This window comes from Sprattus sprattus (assembly GCF_963457725.1).
Source record: "Sprattus sprattus genome assembly, chromosome: 13".
NCBI lineage: Eukaryota > Metazoa > Chordata > Actinopteri > Clupeiformes > Clupeidae > Sprattus > Sprattus sprattus.
The window spans coordinates 2,519,618-2,534,189 of record NC_137911.1 but is presented as its reverse complement, the minus strand read 5'-3'; positions in this window follow the sequence as shown (position 1 = coordinate 2,534,189).

The window sequence follows — 14,572 nt, the reverse complement described above, 5'->3', positions numbered from 1 at the left end:
AAGCCAGGTGATTAAATAATACTTGCTCAAGTATTCCAACCCTGTAGTTTTGTGTTCCAGATTAAGGCAGATGACCAATTATACACAAATTATAATTGAAAGGTTCCAAAATCATGGAATGTTTACATCATCATAGTCTAAATATTTGGATATTTTACAATAAAAATTGTTTAGTTCAATGCCATCTGTATTATGTACACCCAAGTAAATGAGGCTGAATCAAAGCAGGATTTATAATAAGGCGATAGAAGTTTAACAAATACCTATGATACTATCTGTGGTCAAGAGCTAATCTATAGTTGTAATTAGAAGCACCCCTTCTTTCACCCCTTCACCATAATAATGGAACCTCATGACTCCTTAAAGAGCCTGTAAAAACCAATGGACTTTTCAGAGCAAATGCATATGTGTGTTGGTTTGTACACCAGGGTACTGTTCGGCGACGCTCGCTAAGCGGTTAAGCGAGCTAGATTCCAGGCTAAAAAAAGACAACGCCCCTTTATCGGGTTCGGCGAAGCAATTTCTGGTAATTACCATAGTAACATATCTCTTAGCACTAACCTGCTCCAGGGCAGGCTAAAATAAGAGTACCTGGATTTAGTTTGCCACACCCCCCGGCAAAAGGAGGAATCCTGCAGTTCCTGAGCGCTACCGATTCAGCCGACAAGGAATAATTAATTTGCAAGACCTTCTTGAGTCATTCATTGCAAACACCACAAACGAACATTGAATGTCTTGCGCTTTTTTGCGAGTGGATGCATAACGTCTTTGATCCCAGGAAATTTGAGCACATAACCCATCTCCCTTACGGAGATATCGGCGAAAGTTGTTTTACCTACCTAAAAAAAAATTATTTGATCATGTCCCTTCTACAATGACGATGTTATTAACCATACGTCATCAACAAATGCAACTTACATCATTGCAAACGTCTAATTTTGCAAACGTTTTTGTGCAGTAGTGAATGAAGTACTCTGTCTACTACACCATAGCAAATCATTTTTGTAGAAAATGATTAAGGTGGATGCATGATAAGAAGAGAGAAATACACTCAATATATTTTCATTGCTTCAATTTATTGAATTTCTTATTAATACATTTACATTTAGTCATTTAGCAGATGGTTTTATTCAAAGCGATTTACAAGGAGATGTAAAACTACAAATAGTAAGGAGGAGGCGAGGGGGATCAAACCAGCAATCTGTTGCATGCAAACCATGAGCTCTAACCGTGACACCAAAGTCACATATTTGACCAAGGAAAAGATATCACGTCTTAGACAGCCTATAAAAATGAGTCTTTTTCTTTGAGTTTAGACTAATGTACTGTTAAAAAAAATCATGGTTTTGGTGATCGACCTTTCCTGCCTTTTGAAGCAGGATGTGCACGCGCAATTTAGCTGATGATTTTAGCCTGGGACAAATTAACTTGAGGTTAAAATAAATTAACGCCCGTCGCCAGACCGGCTTGGCCTGTTCTCATTTAGCAAGCTAGATTATCTCATGTCACGAGCTAAATTAAATATCTTAGCTTCAGTTGTACGCCGAACAGGGCCCTGGGCGTGCAACTGAAACTAAGATAATTCATTGAGCTCACGACATGAGATAATATACAGCCGCAGAAAAAATTAAGAGACCACTTTTAAAAAATTATCAGTTATTCTTTTTTTACAATTTATTGGTATGTGTTTGAGTTTGTTTCATTCTATAAACTGCTGACAACATTTCTACTGATTTTCAAATAAAAATACTATCATTTAGAGCATTATTTGCAGAAAAATGACAATTGGTCAAAATAACAAAAAAGATGCGGTATTTCCAGTTATTGATTTCTGATCTCTTCCTAAGTTAAAGCATTAGTATTGTGTAGTTTAAGAATCTATATGAACTTGTTTTCTTTGCATTATTCGGGATCTGAAAACATTCCATTTATTTTGCTATTTTTACCAATTGTCATTTTTCTGCAAATAAATGCTCTAAATGACAATATTTTTATTTGAAATTTGGTAGAAATGTTGTCAGTAATTTATAGAATAAAACTAAAATGGTAAATTTACTTTTACTCATACCAATAAATAGTAAGACCAGAGAAACTGATAATTTTTAAGTGGTCTCTTAATTTTTTCTGCGGCTGTAGCTCGCTAAATGAGAACAGGCAAAGCCGGTCTGGCGACGTGCGCTAAGATAAACAATCGTTGAGTTAAATTGTCCCAAGCTAAACTCGTCAAATAAATTGTGCCTTCAAGTCCTGCTTCAAAAGGCAGGAAAGGTCGATCACCAAAACCATGATTTTTTTAAAAGGGTACAATAGTCTAAACTCAACGAAAAAGACTAATTTTTTTTCATTTTTTCACTCTACATTTTTATCTATCTTGAAGACAAATATTCTGAAAATGTATTTTAAAGTCAGATAAGTGATTTTTTTCCCCGATTTTATGACAAATATTTGGAGAGGATTTTCAAACACTACTCATTACTTCATCAAAATTACCAGATATATTTTACCTAATTTAATAGAGCTGATTCTTCTAATTAAAATGATATGTTTATTTAATTGATGGTGTGTAGTAGGCTTGAGAATTAGACCTTTTTGTGAAAGGTGGACGTCAAGCAGCAAAAAACGGGATGTTCAACACAGGCACCAAAGGGTTAAGCTACTCAAGAAATTGCCCGGCTGAGAGTACACGTGGAGAGTGATACGGCACATTAAAAAGAATAAATTGTTTGATTCCATCATCCCTCTGACTATTGCTGGTAGTTTCAACCAACTTTATGCAGTAGCCTACCTTCTGTCAAATTACCAGAACAAGCCACTGGTCAAGGCTTGGGCCAAATGAATTATCTATTGTGCATATTGTAAACAAAACCATTGTACCTATTGTAAATACATGAGTACATAAAGTATAATTGAAACATGTTTGCAAAAAATGATTTTAGTTTTGTCAAATAAACCTCTGGGTCAACTATGATTCGTTGAGCTAGCATGTCTTCTTGGGCACAAATTACAAAGTAATTCCTGTTAGCATAAGTAACCCCTGCACCTGCCAGTTATAGATGTGACCTTCCTTAAGAGCCGTATGCCTTCCTTCATATTAAGGTACTTGCAGTCAACATAGCTGGTGACATTGGGGCACTTGACCTATACTAGGCCAAAAGGTGGCTGTGCCAGGGGGTCGAATACAAGGTCATCTGGTGAGGTGCCAAGCCAAGGGTCGTCAGGATGAACAACTAGGCCACAGGGCATGTAGTTTACGTTCCTGATTTTGCTGTACTCTTGGGCTGCTGTAAACTCCATATCTGCCCGTTTGAGTAAACGATGTTTCTAAATTTGAGTTGAATGACCGCAATATGGTGATCATAATGATAGATTATTGTTATTAGGAAATGAATGTCATTGCAAGGTAATAGTTAATTTCATTTAATTTAGAAATGGACAGTTATGTGTGTGTGCACCTCATTTCATGTCAACTGTCTAACTCGTTCCTTTAAGGATGCGTTCAGCCAGAGACTGTGCTGAACCGCCTCCTCTCACAAAGCACACCTCCCTAAAGTGGGATGAGGTGTATGTTATATGCACAGTCTGCTAGCTTCAATTGCAACTGCAATGTGTGGAAAAAGTAGTAAGTGCTGTCTGAAAGAGCAGTGCAGCAGTGTGATTACACTTTGCCAGTTTTGCATGAACACTGACTGGAGTTCATGACCACAGGTTCTAAATCACAAAGCACTATCTGTGTAGAATACACAAAGAGACAATTGGACAGTTGGCAGAACAGATACCACTGAATTAAGACTTCCTACAAGTCTACTACAATACAAATATTTTACACAGTATAACAATACCCAAACCCATCCCTGAACATTAGCCTACTCTAAAGCTGTGGGTTTTTTCATTCTTCTGCATGGACCTGTGACAAGCTCACAGTACCGTCAACCTGTCTTTGTTCGACACTGGTGGAAAAGAAGATACATCATCCATCCATTTATTCACTCATTCATTTATTCATCACATTTGTCATAATACAAAGCAATGTTTTAGAAATCTGAAACACCTCAGAACAGCAGACAGTAGACCTAGCACTGTCGACACATTAGACAAGCATAACACGTTGACACATTAGACAAGCATAAACAGGACATCGCATTCATTATACTGTTAGTACTATAAAGCCACGGCTAAAATGCAGTCGCCATTTGATTGTGTTAACCGTCTGTGATCAAAAATAAAAGGCTAAACTACAGATCGCATACAAGTCCACAACTGCTGATAGTTAGCTAACGCTAACGGGTGCCATTAGCGAAAGCTACATAGCAGCTACATACCTTCATAATTATGAATAAATGAGGAGGCGTAAAACTTAAACCTTTTCTAACAGAGTACTCGGGGCTCTGGACGTCCGTTTGGCATTAGTATGTACATCGGAAATAGTCATTCATGGTAGCTCCTGTAAACACTGGCTGTCGCCATAATAAGCTCGTCTGTATTTACCACAGCAGCGGACGGCCGGAAGTAGATAACTTCGTCTAGTGGCCTATAGTTAGAAAAGGCTGACGAAAAGACTCTCCCCCTGTTCAGATTCTAAGAGAGCCCTCTCGACTCCTCGACTCCTCGATGTCCAGTCAGAGACGAGAGATCAAAAGACCGTTAATTTTCAACATTCGGGACACTCTAATCAGAGAGGATGTGGCGTCATCACGCTGTGTGTACGTATCTGCCCGCACTTGCGCGCTCTGTCAGACTGCAGTATGTGGTGTCATCATGCTGTGTGTTAGCAAGCACGTTGTTAGCAAGCGAGCAATCATAATAAGCTACTGACATCGACATAGCTAACGTGTACCTCCCTAACGAATTCAGACAATTCTTTGTTAATCAATCACAGCATAATTGCCCCCGCTAGTCAAGTGAAAAGTGTCCGATTAAAAGTGCACCAACGGGCTATTCCCGGGTGGTTTGTATTCCCGGCCCTTAGTAACGAGCACCTTGAGCCTGCCATCTGCCCCCGCTCGCCAAGCGAAAAGTGTCCCGATTTAGTGCCTCTTCGTCGGTCTAACTACAGTCCCAGGTGGGGGGATAGCCAGCTGCTTAGCATAACTGCCATTCAGAACCAATGGTAATGCTACCAAGCTAGGCTAGCTAGGTATGCTAACTGTCGGTATACATCGTGAATAACCACCAAAATACTCATGTCACTGGCTTTAATTTGAGAATGGCATGTTATTAGTACATTTAATATCAGTACAGTTGTTTAATTACTGCTGATATTTACATTTACGGTCTGTAGCCTTGTGGTCTTCTGACTCTGCTATCATAGCCACCGTAACCATTATGTCCGCCATTGTTTTCGAAATAAAACGAAAAGCTCCGGTTGGGAATGGCGCACAGAGTTATGGGTAATAAATGCCGCCATTAGGGCATCAAGGAAGCTCAGACCCTCTCTTGAAAAACGACCGTTATGTGACGTATTTCAAGGTCTCTGACTAAAGCGGAACTGAAGGTTTAAGACCAATGGGACACTCCTTGCTCTCTTGATAGGAAGGAAGGAAGGAGGCATTTTAAGACCTTTGGAACGGGGGGTCTCTCTTTTTTTCTTCTTCTCGCGTAGCAGAAGGTTCACACCTACGGCTGCAGGCGCCACTGACAATCGTAGCCTACCGCCTATCTTGATTTCTTGAAATACCTCCTTAAAACGGAAAAACAAGCAGTTCCACTTGGGCACCCCTTCTAATATCATGGTGTAGCCTAGTATACATATACAAGACCAAATGCAACTTTTTTTTTTAAATGGTGGTAACATAACTGTTTTGAAAATTGTACCAAATGACGTCATTCCACAAACTAGGATGAGCTCGCGCATGGTCTTTTTGACTGGTTATTTTAATTTAGCTACTTTTTTCAAACCAATACACATAAAAAACAAACTAGAAAACACAAACATGCATGAATAACAGTTTTATTACTTATTTGGTGAGCATTTCTAGGCAAAAAAACTGTTTTGAAAATCGTACCACAGGTAACGCATCTTGATATCGGTCAAAACTAAAAATCTCCTTAAAACGAAAAAACGAGCAGTTTCACTTGGGCACCCCTTCTAATATAATTTGGTAGGGTAAAAGCTAACTGTGTGCCAAATTTCATGCTTTTATCACCCCGGTCACGATCGCGTTGTTAAGCCACCTGAAGCTGGCAACTTCCTCTGGCACTCCACAGACACCTAGCATCGAACACCTCTGACTAACAAGTCTATGCAACGCATGCAACGCATACAGTACCTTGCGTAAGTATTCACCCCCTTGGATGTTTTACCCTTTTATGGCTTTTATAAATCAGTCATGGTCAATATAAGTTGGCTTTTTGGACAAAAAAAATCACAAAATAGCTCTCTTTAATGTCAAAGTGAAAACATATTTCTACACAGTTATGTAAATTAAATACAAATATGTAATGAAAATAAGTGATTGCATAAGTATTCACCCCCTTTATCACCCCCTTTATATAGACTGACCTAATTCAACAGAGGTCCAGCCAATTGGTGCTAGAAGTCTCACAATTAGTGATATGGGGATCAGTGTGCAGTAAATGTGTCTCAAGTGATTGCAGTATAACGACACCTGTGTCTGGAAGGTCTATTCACTGGTCAGTAGTAATCAGTATTCCTGGCTACTGTTACAACATGAAGACCACAGATCACCCTAAGAAACTCAGAGAAAAGGTTATTGAAAAGTATAGGTCAGGGGAAGGATACAAAAAAATGTCCAAGGCACTTAACATCCCCTGAAATTCTGTTCAATCCATCATCAAGAAATGGAAGGAATATGGCACATGTGTAAATCTGCCTAGATCAGGCCGTCCTTACAAACTGATTGACCATGCAAGAAGGAAACTAGTAAGAGAGGCCACCAAGACACCTATGACTACTCTGAAGAAGTTTCAAGCTTCAGCAGCTGGTATGGGAGAGACTCTGCATACCACCACTGTTGCCTTGGTTCTTCACCAATCAAAGCTTCATTGAAGAGAGCCACTGTTGAAAAAATGCTCCACTTTGGTCTCATCAAACCACAGAACCTTCTTCCACTTGACCATGGAGACTTCCACATGCCTTTTGGCGAACTGTAGTCGATCCTTTTTTTCAACAGTGGCTCTCTTCCATAAAGCTTAGATTGGTGAAGAACCAAGGCAACAGTGGTGGTATGCAGAGTTTCTCCAATCTCAACTGCTGAAGCTTGAAACTTCTTCAGAGTAGTCATAGGTCTATTGGTGGCCTATCTTACTAGTCTCCTTCTTGAACGGCCCCTCAGTTTGTGAGGACGGCCTGATCTAGGCAGATTTACACATGTGCCACAATCCATCCATTTCTTGATGATGGATTTAACAGAATTCCAGGGGATGTTTAGTGCCTTGGACATTTTTTTGTATCCTTCCCCTGACCTATACTTTTCAACAACCTTTTCTCTGAGTTGCTTAGAGTGATCTTGGGTCTTAATGGTTTAACAATAGCCAGTAATACTGATTACTGAATACTGACCAGTGAATGGACCTTCCAGACACAGGTGTCGTTATACTACAATCACTTGAGACACATTCACTGCACACTGACCCCCATTACACAAATTGTGAGACTTCTAGCACCAATTGGCTGGACCTCTGTTGAATTAGGTCAGTCTATATAAAGGGGGTGATAAAGGGGGTGAATACTTATGCAAGCACTTATTTTCATTACATATTTTTATTCGATTTACATAACTGTGTAGAAATATATTTTCACTTTGACATTAAAGAGAGCTATTTTGTGAATTTTTTTGTCCAAAAAGCCAACTTATATTGACCATGACTGATTTATAAAAGCCATAAAAGGGTAAAACATCCAAGGGGGTGAATACTTACGCAAGGTACTGTATATGGGGGTTCTCCGGTAGACAGCGGGATCCAGAGACCCATAGACTATGGTTATATTGTGGTCTGATAGTGATAGCTATTGGGAGGCATTCCCTAATAATAAGTAGTAGTAAAAGTGGAGAGAAATATCATTTAAACATCTGATTACATAAACTCCATTATGCTATATGTTGTAGAGTCCAGACAGGATGGTTGGTGTAGGCCTGAAATTATCCGTATAAGTTAAACCCCAGCATTTCCTTTTTCATATAGATAACCTCGGATAGTGTGTGCCTTAGAAGGTGAAGCAGAGTGTATTTATTCTAGGCTCACAGTCTTACCAGGGACCAGCTGTGACATCTCTTTAGACAGGCCGTCACCACCTATTTGCAGAATCTCTCTTATTTGGAGGTAACTTGGGGAAATGTCATATGAGGAGTAGGCCAAGTCACGTATATTTCAGGATACCTGTTGACTATAAAATAGGCATGCAGTCTTTGTCTAGTTAGATTGTGGATTCCGGAGTCCTGTCTCCTGTTCGTCTTCTGTCTCGTGTGCGTGGCAATAAAAACACCAGCTCCAGTTCTCCTCAACTTTGACTCCTGACTCCTGCTTTTCGACTAGAAAGACTACGCAATAGGCTAAGTCTAGTTTAATTCTCTACAATATATTTGATGACACGAAGGGTACTGAATAAGGACAAAGAAAGCATCAGGAGACGTGGTTTCGCCGCCTGGCTTTCGTTCAGCTGCAAGCGCGCTTTAATTAGGTAAGAAATGGCATACTTTTGCTAAAATATATGCAGCTGAGTGAAGTCAGAAGCGATTACGACTATCCTGACGTAGCCTAGTCCTCAATTAAAGAATTCTAAATTAAGGAGACTTAAGGTTGAGGAACATTGGAATGGCCTGGTAGTAATATGTTTTAAGTTTGTAGAAGTGTATGTTTGTATACTAATGTCTTGGTGAAGTTTGTAGAAGTGTATGTTTGAACTAATGTCTTGGTATGTACGTATTGTGTATATCGTGTCTAAAGTGAAAGTTTACGGATGAGAGTTCACCGTGCTTTCGATTAAAAGGTATGGTGTTATGCGCTGATAGTGTTTAGGACTCCACTTCCCAGCATGCTCAATAGAGTTACGCATGTGCAGTAGGAGTACAAACGCTACAGGCATATACGGTAGTAAAAACGTTGGTATAATTATATTTCTTTAGAATAAAGGTTGTGTATGTGCAGATTGGAGAAGAGCTCTCTGCGAGAAAGAATGATTGCAGGTTTGAGAGGAGCTCCTTGCATTGTGAGAATGTGTGTGGGCCTGAGTTACGAGTGGATGGTAGCCTATAGTAAAAACGGATAGGAGAGGATCTCTGTTGAATAACGTGATAATCAAAGAAAGGTGTTAAATGTTAAAGAAAGGTGTTAAATGTTAAAGAAAGGTGTTGACAAATGTGAGATCTCGTCGTTGAATAGTGTGTTAAATTGTGGAAGTGATACGTGTATTTTCAAAGAATGACGATTCTGTGAAATATTGTGAGTTGTAGGCTATTATTAAGCATTTAAACTGAAAATAGGTTAAATACATTCAACACATAAAGTACAAAACACAAGGGTGCTGGGAGATAATATTGACACATTTCCTTAAGCAACAGACATATAAACACCACACGCAGTTGTTCAGTTATGAATTGTCAATGAATCATAAATGAGAAATTGTCATTGAAATGAGAAATTGTCATTGAATATTCTTTTAAAGGTAATTTCGTGACTAGTGAAGAAAGCAGATAAAAGACTGCATTGTGAGTATAGTAAATTCGAGAGAATTTGAGATTATTGTCGTTATATAGTTTGAAATAGAATTGTTAAAGGTGCTTTTAAGTCATTGGAATAAAACATAAAGATAAAAGAATACATTAGGAAATTGAAGTGAGGGTTTAATTCTGAGGACCTGTATGATAATACGTAGTACATTTACATTAGGTCAGACCAAACGTATTTCAAAAGGGTTACAATGCAGGCTTGTAAATTTCCTTACTTTTACTGTTTTTTGGTTGTCTGGGAATTCCCCACCCCTTCACTGCATTTCATTTGCTCAGTTGGTCTGGCAAACTACTCAACAGCGGTCCACTTCAGTCACGTAATTGGACACGCCTTTAACCAATCAGACCAACGATACTATACAACGATACAACGATCGGTATTAAAGCAAACACATATTTTTTCTGTATGAATTGTTCCAGGGCAAGTTTCTGTTCTGTTTTCAAAGAAAACTTGCCTTATCGAAGTTTTGCGGTGCTTCAGCGGCCACCATGTCCAATGTTTAAAAACTCTCCGTGCAGTAGATTTTGTTACGTAGCCGTGGTTAGTTTAAATCCGCCAATGGCGCACCAGGTAGCCAAAAGCCAGTTTGTGATTGGCTCCAAGGATCCTGGAAATCTTGAAATGAACTGCTATCCAAAGTTTGCCAGACCCACTTCAGAGGCAAAATCAAATTGGCCGGAAGAAGAGGGGCGGGACTTCCCAGACTAGTTCTTTGGCTTTTTTTGGGATGAATACAAAACTCCATCCTCTTTCACCATCCCTTCTTGTCCCTCACTATGTCCAGCTACATCTGAGCTGAGGAACATTTTCCCTGCTTATCTGTTTTTAATCATTTCCTTTGTTAAACAGGATGTGGAAGGGATGTTTAAAATGATCAAAATAAGCTTTTCCATTTAAAGTGTCCATTTAAAACACTGTCCAGGGATTTTACAACGATGGCAACTTTTGGACCAGATACTTCAGCAAATGATTCTTCAGGACGAGAGAGGAGAGGATCCAGATGTTTCCCCATTAGACTTCAGTGTGAAGAACATCTAAGGATCTAAGTGCAAAACAAGATTGTCCTGATTCATGGTGATGTGTATGTATATAGTATATGCCCATGGGTAAACCAGGGGAAGGACGCCAGAGATCTAACTGTAATTCTGGAATCCTGTAATCTGAGGTGCAGCAGACTGGTGCATCAAAGACAGCTCTGGAAAAGATTAAGAGACCACTTTAAAAGTATCAGTATCTCTGGTTTTACTATGTATCGGTATGTTTTATTGTGCAAACTACTGACATTTCTCCCAAATTTCAAATACAAATATTGGGCCTCATTCTTGAACATTTTCTGAAGTTTCTTCTGAAATGTTTCTTACGGACTTCGGAAAAACAACGTAAGAAAAAGACCTCCACCAAATTTCATGAACGCTTGAAAATGTGTACCAAAGCAGCACAAGTTTTCTAAGCTATGCTCCGCTGGAAGAGTTTTCTTAAATTGAAAGTGCATGCACCTGGATTTGCAAACACGCCCCGCCAACTCCTTATAAGGGCATGCAACCAAAGTGACGCATGCAGTCGGAATAGACCGAATCCACACGAAAGCAACTCATAAACGAGTCATGTCAAAGCGGAAAGCGAGCACGGTTCAAGTAAACACAGATCTAACTTCACCGGTGCAGAGGTACTGTTGCAGGATGTAGATGTGTCCATTCTATTCCACTATAGTAGCTATATCAACACAAATAAGTTTAGTGCTTATTTATTTATTTACTTACATGAACCCATGGGGCCATCTTGTGATTTTTTTAAGGAATCGCATTTGAGAAAATTCTGGCCGATTTACGACTGCTATTTTGCCTTCTGAAAGTCTTCTGAAGTTCAGAACAAATCCCAGATAAGAAAACTTTCATGAATGCCAAATGTTTTTTCTAAATCCACCGGGAGTGGAGTTCAGAAGAAATTCCTTTCAAGTTTTCTTCCTCAATTTACTCAAACACATAGCAATAAATTGTAAGACCAGAGAAACTGATAATTTTGAAGTGGTCTTTACATTTTTTTCCAGAGCTGTATTTTTCCATATTGCCCAGCCTTCCTAGCTAACATACACATTTAAATACAGTGATAACTCTGCACTCCTTGCAATAAAATGGACAAAGTCAGTCTAGTTTAATGATGATTATACATATGCATGGGTCCCAAAGACGTCACTTCCGTGAAGCCTGCCGCCATCTTTGTGACCGACTCAACCAGTATTCCCATTGTATTATACGGTTGTTGTACCCAATAGTAGCTTGTAAGCCATACATAATAATATATAGTAATCATATAATAATAATAATAATAACGGTTATATATATTAACGGTATTGTTTTCTATTGATAGGCTCTTCAAATTTAAACTTTTTAAAAGTAGTATTGTCTAATTCCAGTGTTTAGGAAGTTAGCTTTCATAGTTAGCTAGCGAACAGTCATGACTAAGGACATAGCACATCTGAATTAGGCAGAAAGACGGCAATATTTAGAAGAAAAAAAACATCGATTATTGGCTGCGATCCATATTGACTACCGTCAACTTTATTTTGCCCCTTAAAGTCTGCAAAACGTCTGCCACAACTGTCTTTTCCCGACTTATACATTTATCTTGTACACAAGCCATCCCCATACACCGGAGATAGCCTGAAGGCTTTCAAGAGTACAGATGCATATCAATATGCAGTTGCAGGATGGATGAACGACACCAATAAATGGCATCTGGAGGCAAAACACATGTATGTCAATACAGGACATCTAAGTTACTCAAACAGCGATTATCAACCGATTTATTTTAGTGGTGGTTAAGAGTGCCAAATGTGGGTGTAGCTACAGCCTTTAGTAAAGTTCGTTAGCAGTTCGCTAACTATTAGCGCTCTAGCTTAGTCAGGAGAGTTTAGCTCTGATAAGGCACAGCGATTGTGGCAATAAATGGCATCTGGAGACAAAACACATGTATGTCATCACAGGACATGTACGTTACTCAAACAGCGGTTATCAACCGATTTATTTTAGTGGTGGTTCAGAGTGCCAATGTGGGCTAGCTAGGTGTAGCTAAAGTCTTTCGTAAAGTTCGCTAGCAGCATGCTAACTATTAGCACAATAGCTTAGTCAGGAAAGTTTAGCTCTGATAAGGCACAGCAATTGTTCACGATTGTAGTAACGTGCTGCATTTCACTTAACATGTCAGTCACTCCCAGGGTCTGAACACAAAATCAACATCTCCATGGATAGTGGTGCAGGAAAATACAAAGTGTTGATTGTACAATCGGGAGTTAGCTGTTGCTACTTGTCTCTTCTAATTTGCAGCTAACCATTTATTCCGCCGATCTAAATCTTTTGCTATACACTTATATTGTTTATTTGGGTTATTTTTGCGACTGGTGTCGCATCCATCAGCACAACATATGCCGGGCATTTTTAACTTTCTGTGGGTTTGGACCGACTGTGTCTATGTTGTGAATGGCGCTACGCTAGACTTTCGGTCACAAAGATGGCGGCGCTTAGACACAGTGACATCACATGGGATCTATGAATAGTCATACACAGACACACAAACACTCTGTAAATGGTGTAAATAACCCCATAGAAGGACTATTATTTTGGGTTGATTGCCTGTTTTAGATTTGCCTTATTGATGTTTGATATCTGCCTAAATGATAATGTAATGTTTGAAGAATATATCAATGTTTTATGACAGTTTCTCTCTTATAGACAATTAGGACTTTTAAGTGACAAGGTAAAAAAGGGAATCGCAGATTTGTCTATATGTTGAATGTGACCTTCTCAGTACGGCTAGAGATTTAGTTACGGACGGATGCACATGCATACATTGTTAAAAGTTTAATGATTTAATGGACCCGTATGAGGCCATAGCTCTTACGGTGGTGATAGTTTGCTAGTTTATTGAATGTATAAGGAAGAAAGAAGAAAATAAAAGAGTAATTTCACCAGCAGTAAGTTTCACGCCACTTTATATACGGGGATCCGTAACAGTAAGAGCTTCACCTCTTCAGCTAACCTGCTGGATTGAGGGCTACATCGTACGAAAGTGACAACTTACACGGAAGGCAAGGAACACTTTTACGAACGATAAGGATAAGAGCAGCGGTGAATTGAAGACGGTGTGGTGGTAAAGGTAGCAAGAAGACGGACAAAGGCTAACGAAAATGGAGGGATTCAGGGCCTGATTTACTAACAGGATTGCGCCCATTTCAGGCGTAAAATAGCGGTTGTAAACATAAAACGGTATTTACTAAGGGGGCGCAGCTATTAACGCTTTGTGGGTGTGGACGGGGAGGACACGAAAAGGTGGGTGGAAACATGCGCAAATATTTGGGAGGAGAGAAGATAAGTGTGCCTAATGATGTATTGCGTGGTATTTACTAAACTGCCTGACCAGCGCACGTCTCTAATATGCGGGATAATTCTCCGCCTCATAAAAGCACGTCTTAACCAGGAAGCGCATTTCCATTGAGTCTGAAAACGTTGATATGGCGAAAGTTATAAGAGCAAGGCGAAGATATAGACACAGAAATATTTTTTTCAACTCGTATAACACTTTTTCAGTTAAGCAATCCACAAATCATAAGATGGTACAGGTTAACCAGCCACGCAATACTTCAATTACTGAACCAGATCAGAGACGACATCGAACCCTCCAACCGGATATCACATTCATGTTAAACTCCAGACAACATTGCAAATATTGGCATCGGATCATTTCAAACAGTTATAGCATCAGCAGTTGGTATATCTCAGCCTTCACTCAGCCAAATATTCACACAGGTATTGGACGCATTGCTACGGCGCACTGGTCAATACATTTCCCCACTGCCACAGCTGAAATTAGAGACATCAAACAGGACTTT